The 8,536-nt window shown below is 43.9% G+C and overlaps 2 long non-coding RNA genes across 2 annotated transcripts in view; both read left to right on the top strand.

Moving 5' to 3' along the window:
• The first annotated feature begins 1,186 nt into the window (after positions 1–1,186).
• The window catches only part of LOC108446642, a 26,507-nt gene continuing 19,157 nt past the window's right edge, over positions 1,187–8,536 (top strand). The window contains exons 1-2 of the long non-coding RNA XR_001861905.1: positions 1,187–1,197; positions 4,291–4,299. This is a non-coding gene — a long non-coding RNA (uncharacterized LOC108446642). The remainder of the gene's footprint in view (positions 1,198–4,290; positions 4,300–8,536) is intronic.
• LOC108446643 lies at positions 1,416–2,227 on the top strand. The gene is made up of 2 exons (XR_001861906.1): positions 1,416–1,490; positions 1,581–2,227. It is a non-coding gene; the product is annotated as an uncharacterized LOC108446643 (long non-coding RNA).

Below are 8,536 nucleotides of genomic sequence, written 5' to 3'. Positions count from 1 at the left end.
ATGTAAACAACCAAGCCACCTGCAGCCTTGAAAAATCTTGTTTATGGTATAGTAGAAAAATATTTTGACAATGGATGTTTTAGGATTTTAGCCAATCACCCCCAAGGGGTGGCTGGTCCTTTGTCCAATTAGACTATGAAGAAAAAAGTCTATAAAAGAGTTTGTAAAATAATTAAATTAATCAATCTTGCTGCACAATTCCTGCCTGCTGGGTCTTCTCTCCTCCTCCCTACAGCTGCGGGACACGGTAAAATACCCTAGGGCTACAGTAATACTGGTCCATCATCTGTGTTGAAGACAGAGGTAAAGAATGTTTTAAACAGCTCTGCCTTGTCCATGTCCCTGTTTGTAATGTGACCATCCTCATCCTGCAACAGGCCAGTGTTATTTTTACACTGCCTTTCACTATTAATGTATTTGAAAAAACTCTTTGTAGTGTCTGCCACAATTCTGGCAGCTTCAACTCCAGTTGAGCTTTGGCCGCATTAATTTTCTTGCTACAGTGAGGAGCAGCATATTTGTGTTCTTCCCATGTCATCTGACTTGGCTTCCACTGGGCACACACCTTCCTTTTTTGCCTTATTTTCAAGAGGAGATCACTGTTCAGCCAAGCTGGTCTTCTGCCTCACCTTCTTGACTTCTGACATTTGGGAATTGCTGTAGCTGTGCCCTTAGGAGGGAATGTTTAACAGGCGCCAGCACTGATGGACGCCAGCATCTGCACAAACATTTTTCCAGGGGACCTTACTCACTAATTCCCTGAGCAGCCTGAGTTCTGCTCTCCTCATGGCTGGAGTTGAGGTTTTGCTGGCACTTTTCCTCCTGTCATCCAAGATTTTAAACTCAATGGCTCTGTGGTCGCTGCAGCCAAGACGGCCCCAATCTCCTCTTCACTCACAAGGTCCTCTGTTGAGAAGTGACAGATCAAAAAGAGCATCTTTCTGAGTCAGCTCCTTTAGGACCTTTTCCATAAAGTTGTTTTCCAGGTGTTTTAGGAATCTTCTGGCCTGGGTTGTACCAGCTGTGTGATGTTCCCAGTTGATTCCTGGCAAGTAGAATTTCCCCATGAATACAAGGGCAGTTGACCTGGAAATGTCCTTGAGCTCCTCAAAGAATAATTCATCATGAGAACAGAAACCAGACAGAAGTTTCCCTAATGGTACTCAGTGGGAGTGGCAATCCAGTGGGTAGGGCAGGGTGTTCCTTAGCAAGAAGAACAGAAACAGCTGCTTAAATGCATACATTGAGTTAACGCAAGCTCCGGCATTGGGCATACCAGATGTCACTAAACCTTTTCTGTTGTTCTCACATGAAAGGCAAGGACTGGCACTGGGACTTTTGGCACAAAAGCTGGGACCGTATAGAAGGCCAGTGGCTTATTTCTCCAAGCAGTGGTTGTGTCAGCCAAAGAAGGCCCCGCCTGCCTGTGTGCAGTGGCAGCTGTGATCCTGAACATAGAAGAAGCTCACAAGTTCACACTGGGACAGCAGGTAACTGTTTTTATCTCTCACACAGTGTCAGCAGTACTCGCACAGAAAGGAAATCACTGGTTAACCCCATCTCGCTTTCTTAAATACCAGGCTGTCCTAGCAGAATCGGAGGATGTGAGTATCCAAGTAACTAAAATCCAGCAGCTTACCTCCAGGGCAAGGCTACTGAAGAGCCCGTACAGCACGACTGCATCGAAACCATGGAGGCAGTTTACTCCAGCCACCCAGACCTAAAGGACTCTCCACTAGAAAATGCGGAAAACTGGTTCACTGATGGGAGCAGTTATATCAAGAATGGTAAGCAGCTTGCTGGGTATGCAGTTACAACCACAGACGCTGTCATTGAGGCAAATCTGTTACCTGTGGGGACATCAGCTCAAAAGGCTGAAATAATAGCCCTAACTTGAGCCTTGGCATTGGCTGAAGGAAAACCTATCCACATTTAGACTGATTCAAGGTATGCTTTTAGGGTGGTACACGCTCATGGGGCTATCTGGAAAGAAAGGGGTTTATTAACCTCACAGAAGAAAGAAATCAAGCATGCTACTGAAATCGTACAGTTACTAGAAGCAGTGTTAAAACCTTCAAAAGTGGTTATAATGCATTGTAAGGGACACTCCCAAGGTAACACCATCCCTGAACTGGGAAATGCTATGGCAGACAAAACAGCAAAGGCATTAGCCATTGGGGTTCAGATCCAAGCCCTAGCTCTAATTCCTTCTAGCATCCTTATGGATGGAAAAAACCCCCACCATATGACACTAATGTTTTAAATTGGATACAAGAAGACAAGAAACAAATAAGCACAGATGGGTGGGCTAGGATAAAAGGTCTCATAGTCATACCCAGAAAACTATTAAAATCATTTATCCAAAGCGAACATTGCATCAAATTACCTTACATGACACTTCTTGAAGGTTTAAAGAGATATGGGACAAACTTACAGCATAGTTACCCAACTTATCCTGGCTTAAACATTGTTTGTAATAGCTATTTGTGTTATTGCATTGATACTTATTGTTTGTATTAGTAGTTACTGTTGTATGATACTATGTACTTAGAATCGCAATGCTTATGCCCAATGGCACAAGCACAAACTTAGAAATAAGGTAGAGAACGGTACTTACTTTAAAGACATGCAAGATTTGTAAAGAATTGCAAATAACCAAAGAAAAGGGGGGATTGAGGAAAGGGCAGTCAATAACTAACTCATGTAAGCACAAGTTAACTATTGGGAGACAACAAATGTTAGTTCAGGCAGCAGATGTTAATTACAAAACCTAAGAAGCTGAATTCACCCTAATCTTGTCAAGATAGAGGGGATAAGGATTATCCCAGAGACTGCTGAATCATTCCTCAAAGGACTACGCATGCCCAGGGAGAAAGGTGAAAAGTGCACTGTGAAGAAGACTACTGGTCTTCATCAGAAAGACCCCTGAGGAAGAAGAGGAGCCTTCCTCAGTGCAACTACCAGGACACACACCGCATGCTTGGCCCGTATGCTAATGATATTAATGACTTCCGAGAAATAATTTGTATAACCACACCTGTCCCAAGGAAAGTGATGAATATTCATAATTTAACCCTTAATAGTGTGTTGTAGGGAGCACCGGTGTGTGTGTTTTGGAGGAGCGATCCCCAGACAGTCGGCGCACTGAATAAAGCAAATACCCACTTCTCTGACTCTGTCTCTGAGGTGTCTCCTGGCCCAGTTGCGGCACGATTCAACATCAGAGCTCTTTTAGTGGGACTTAAAATTTCAAATCACAAAATCCTCCCTCCCATGTACTTTTTCAAAGTCCATTTTCAGGAGGTAAAAAAGAAGAGGGGGAAAGAATGCACTTGGTTCACAGCCCTTTCATCCTCCCAAAAGTTATAATTAACATCCCCCCAGTGGCGTGAATCCTCCCTATTTAGTACCTGTGACAACACCGTCTTCCAACTTTTCTGTTCAAAAACCTAAAATTCCAGCATAACAGAATTTCATCAGCTTTCTATTTGTTCTAGAATATAATTAAGCTATTTCCCCTTTGACTCAGTACTAAAAATAAAAGTATTAAGCTATATACTAAGACATTTTCAGAGCACTTCTTAAAAATAAGAAGTTTCCTGCTAACTCCAAGCACTTCTTGGTGCTGCAAAGCAACATAGTGACTCAGTAACTCCATAGCACAAGATGCCCCAGATGGGCCTGACATCACCCTAGTAATAATTAGTATTATATGCTTGTATTCAGTTTTAGAATTAAATCACTGCCCACCACTGCTGCCGCCCAGTATTGTAGCAAAAGTAGCTCTTTTAACAGAGATGAAAAGTCTGGGCAGACTCACATGATTGACAGTGCCCTAACTTTTTTTCCCCCCCAATAAAGTTTTTACAGATAAAGTCAGATATCCAGCAGCTAAATATAATAGACATAGCTATGCCCCTTGTATTTTTTTTGGCTCCCACAGTATACAAAAATCACTAATAGCAGTACTGCATTCTGAAATCTTACATGAAAAATAACTATTAGAAATGTATGATTTGTGTTTGACTTTACATCTTTACATATTCTCTTCTCTGAGAAGGAAAAGAAAATAATTGAAGCAGGAAACAGTACAAAAGACCATCTAAATTGCCACTGACAATGGATTTTGAGCTTGGCTAACAGTGGAAGTCTCTCCAAAGAGAGACTGCTAATGGAAGCTGATGAACACCATACTAATAGAGACCCAGGTGAAGAATTAAGATTTTTCAAGAAACACTTGAGGCAGGAAAACTTGCACATCTCTCAGTCAGTTAAGAACAACGCCCAAAGCCGGGCACAGTCTGTCAGTCCGCCCTGACAGTGCATGGCCTGGAACAGAGAGAAACCCAAACAGTGCAACAGGCTACACCACACAAAGGTGTGCTCAGGCACAGCATCCTCTGTCCCTCGTGTGCCCCACCACAGTACCGCGAGGCCAGAGCACCACCCAGCAGAGCACAATACATGGATTATCCATCACAACAAACTGGACATTAATTTCTTTGAAGTTGGGTGCAAAAAGCAGTAGGCTGCTGGGCACTTATGCCTGGCATGAGAAGAAAAGCCACTAAGCATTGGGATGTAAGAAGGCAACTACCAGACTCCACAGGTCAGCTCCAGAAAGGAGTATGTGATTTGGCTAAATGGGTAACCACTCCCTTAAGCTTCATGCGCTTCATGAGCAAAGAGACTACAAAGAAGCTGATGAGCCCTTAGAAACATCCTTCAGGGAACAGAAAAAACTGAAGATGAAGATCGCAGCCTCTCTCCAAGATTCATGCCCATGGGAAAGTGTACTCCTTCCAACAGCAGCCAGAAGGGTTGGAAAAGGCCAATTTCATGGGTAATCAAATAATGCCAATTAAAAACCAACGAGGCAAGCAAACTCACTGGTAAAAGCAGGAGAAACATCATCCTCAGCAAAGCTGAGTGTTAAATGAGGGGGGAAAAGGCAGTGTTCCCAAAGTCCTACAGAGCAGGAAATTATAAAGAACAGCAACTGATGTTACATGATTCCTACACTTCTTGTCACCCAAGTATGCTGAGGAAACCAAAGAGCATGTCTATGCTCATCCAGCTCTCCCTCTGGGAGGGACTCCCTCCACCAACTGCCACTCATGTACAGCAACTGCTATTTTGGTCTCACTGGCACTTTTTATCACAGAGGGAGCAGAAGGTCTCCACCAATTGCATCACACAGATGTTTTATCTAATTCCCTCTGAGTAACTTTTATGCATCATCCCTTGAAGAACATCACCACCTCAGTGGACAACAAAGGGATGGATTAACCTGGAGCCTAACTTAGTCCTTTCCTATCAATGCAGAAATGCCTTCCTCAGCCATAGTAGCGTCCCTGAGAAGGGGTGCAGAACAGGGATGCTTCTGTGCAGTGCTTTGGCAGCAAAATGGAATGTAATAGATATGCCCAGCTTTTTTAGGTGCTTGCTGTGGTTTTAAAGCACCAGATGATGGTGGTTTTAGATCAGGTGAAACATTTGTTTTCAATTTTAACTCTTTGGCATTGATAAAAAAGCCCTTATGGAGAGCGATCCTGGAGAAGGTCACATGCACCAAACTCCATAGCACTGTGAGGCAACAAAACTCCAAGCAGAACACAGGCTTCCAGCATCTTGCACTTAAAAGTGGAAGGTGGAGACAGCAAACTGGCTTAGTGCTCTTAACAGAAATCTAAACATGCACATACTTATTTTCTCCTTTTTATTTTCAAAAGGTATATGGAAAAAAGACAGACAGAAGAGCAAGACACACAGAAAGCCTGCAAGCTCTCAGTTTGCAAGGCACCATCTGCTCTTCAGATGTGGTATATGCACAATAAAGATTTCGTTTTCTGACACAGTTAAAAGCAAAACAATGTCAACACATGCCTCTTTAGAGCAGCTCTGGCACCAGTTCTCTAAATATTGGATTTCTGGGACCCAAAGAATTTATGGCAGACTTAAAAAGGTTCCAAAACCAGACTCCTCAACAAGAGTCTTACTGTGCCACAACAAGAAGGTAACAATAGTATCATTCTCTCTAATATAATCCATCTTTTCCCCTTTTGCCAGTTAATAGATTTGAGCACCAGAAGCCCTTTGGGGCACAGCAACTCACCGAGGTACATTCACTCTTTACAGTCAACTGCAACAACACAGTACTCAGGCTGGCCACACTTTGAGAGTGACGGACAACACTGGAACCACACCCATGACATTTAGAGGGAATTACTGACAACACCTGATACCAGCAGTAAACAATGAAACCTCTGAGATGAGGGCCACTGATAACCAACCACTTCCTTTAGTATGTCAGAGCTCTCCAAAGTCCTATGTTATGTGCTAACACCAGAAATGGCTCGCCTCACTTCCTGACAGCTCTCTCACAGCTATATAATCATAGGTCATCAGCAGACAGCAATGTAGAAGATGCTGCAAACATAGGGAGAATTTGTTTACCCTTATTAAATTATTCAGAACCATAACTATGCAAGAAGAGATATTAAAGGTCTTAAATCTATTAAAGGCAGCATGCTATGTTAACAGTTAGACTAGTTCTTAAAGGTTTTTTCCAACCTAAATGATTCTATGCTTCATCCCTGGACCGTCTCCTTCCTTTCTGGTATAGGGAGGGACTTCCTTGCATGACCTGACCCTACAACCATGGATATGAGCCAACAATAACACAGACTTCCTGTTTCCAGATTCATCACCACATGGGCTGAAGAATGTCTTCTTGATACTGAATTTGCTTTAAAAAAAAATCACCATAATCATCTCATTGAGCTAGTTATGCATAAACAAAAACCAGATGGTATCATTGTAAGTGCTGGCAGAATATACACCTGTTAAATAAGAGAAGCCAAAATTGGGGTTGAATCCGACACTTCTCTCTCTCTCAGTCCCTCTCTCCCTCCTCCCTCACCTGTTCCCCCATCTTCCCCCTCCCCTTTCTCTCTCTGGAAATGTTTTCTCAGGGCACATTCATGTCTCACATCTTTCATACCTTGAGCTGCAGGCCTAAGCTCTTGACACTTTTTATTTCAGCTGAACATGCTAAGCTTTGGAGCCAAACTCCCCCGGACCTAGGGAGTCAGCACAGATTATATCCCTTCTACTGACATGCATTTTACTTCCTCATATGCAGAAAAGCATGCAGCTTTCACTAGAGACATAATGCTTCATCATTAAACTATGTCCCCACCTCAAGTCAAAGCCTCTTTGCTATAACAACATGTTCTGTATCAGCTTGTGCATTAGCAAACACCCTCCACACGGGTAGCTGCACAGGACTGATGTGTTTGGTGCATTACTGACTTCAGCATAAGGTCAGACACAGTGGTACTTAACAACTTTATGGTAGCAATGCTTATAGAGGCTTATATAGTTGAACTCCTTGTCTTTCTCACTTTTAAATACAGGGTAATAAAATCCTAACTGTAAGCCACTGGAGTGCTTAAAATGATCTCAAAGTTTGCTGTGTATAACACAAACACCTCCTATCATTTGAAGAAAAACAAGAATCAGGCTCCAACTTTAGTCCTTTTTTTTCCTTTTATTTTCACGTAAGTATTCAAAAAGCAGGTCAAGTTTAGTAGGTGCAATGATGATTATTTCAAACCACATTTCATAGCCCTGCCTACAGACACTGTTACTATCCTTAAAATATAAGGATAGTATTTTGTGGGGTATGCCGAGCCCCTGCCCTGGAGGGAGGCCTGCTGGTAAGGAGATTGCACAACCTCCCAGCAGAATCCCCTTGGAAAAGGCAGCACTTCGGTGAGGGTGAGAGAAAACAAGAACCATGATCCTCTGGGAGACCCTATGTAAATTCCTTGTAACCCATTGGCTTCTACCCTCTCACACCCACCCTTGTATCCCTATAAGATCTAGCCCTCTCCCCCTTTGAGTTTGGAGAGCTCATCCCTAGCCTCCCCTTCGCAGGGGCGTGGACTAATAAAGCTGCCTCATGCAGAACTGCTATAAGAGCCTCTCGTCTCTCTCCTCCTGGTCCAGCCTGGGGTTTGCCTCGCAGAACAAGAGCTGAAGTCACTCTCGCTGAAATCACTAAAGAGCTCACAGCCTGCTGAGACAGGCACCCTTTCTGCAGAGGAATCTCCGGCAGCCGAGGGAACGCCACGGACTTCTGGAAGACTGATCCTTGCGGGACACTCTCTCTGGGTTGGTCCCGGCTTCCTGGGTCTAAGCCACAGACCCCAACCTGGCCGCTATAGTATTTTTATTCTATTTCAATACATTATGCAAGACAAAGAAGTAGCACCTTAACGCAACCAGGGGCTTGTAATCACAAGCCCCGGCGTGCCCTCGGGCAGAGGGGCCGCAGCGTTAGCCTCCACAACGTCCTCGCTGGACGGCTCAGTGGAATAGGTGTGAGATAGATGCGTGCACTGGCTCCTCCTCAGAGGAAGCACGTCGAGCGGCTGATGGATTAGGCTCGCGTTAGCCCGGAGGCAAAGAAGGCGGGAGGGGCTTCTGGTATGGGTTCCAACAGGTTTATTTGCAGGAGGGTCCAGGGACC

Source organism: Corvus brachyrhynchos, unplaced genomic scaffold, assembly GCF_000691975.1.
Source record: "Corvus brachyrhynchos isolate BGI_N302 unplaced genomic scaffold, ASM69197v1 scaffold334, whole genome shotgun sequence".
NCBI lineage: Eukaryota > Metazoa > Chordata > Aves > Passeriformes > Corvidae > Corvus > Corvus brachyrhynchos.
Note: the sequence above shows the minus strand (reverse complement) of the source record. Positions and strands in the feature narration are given on the sequence as shown.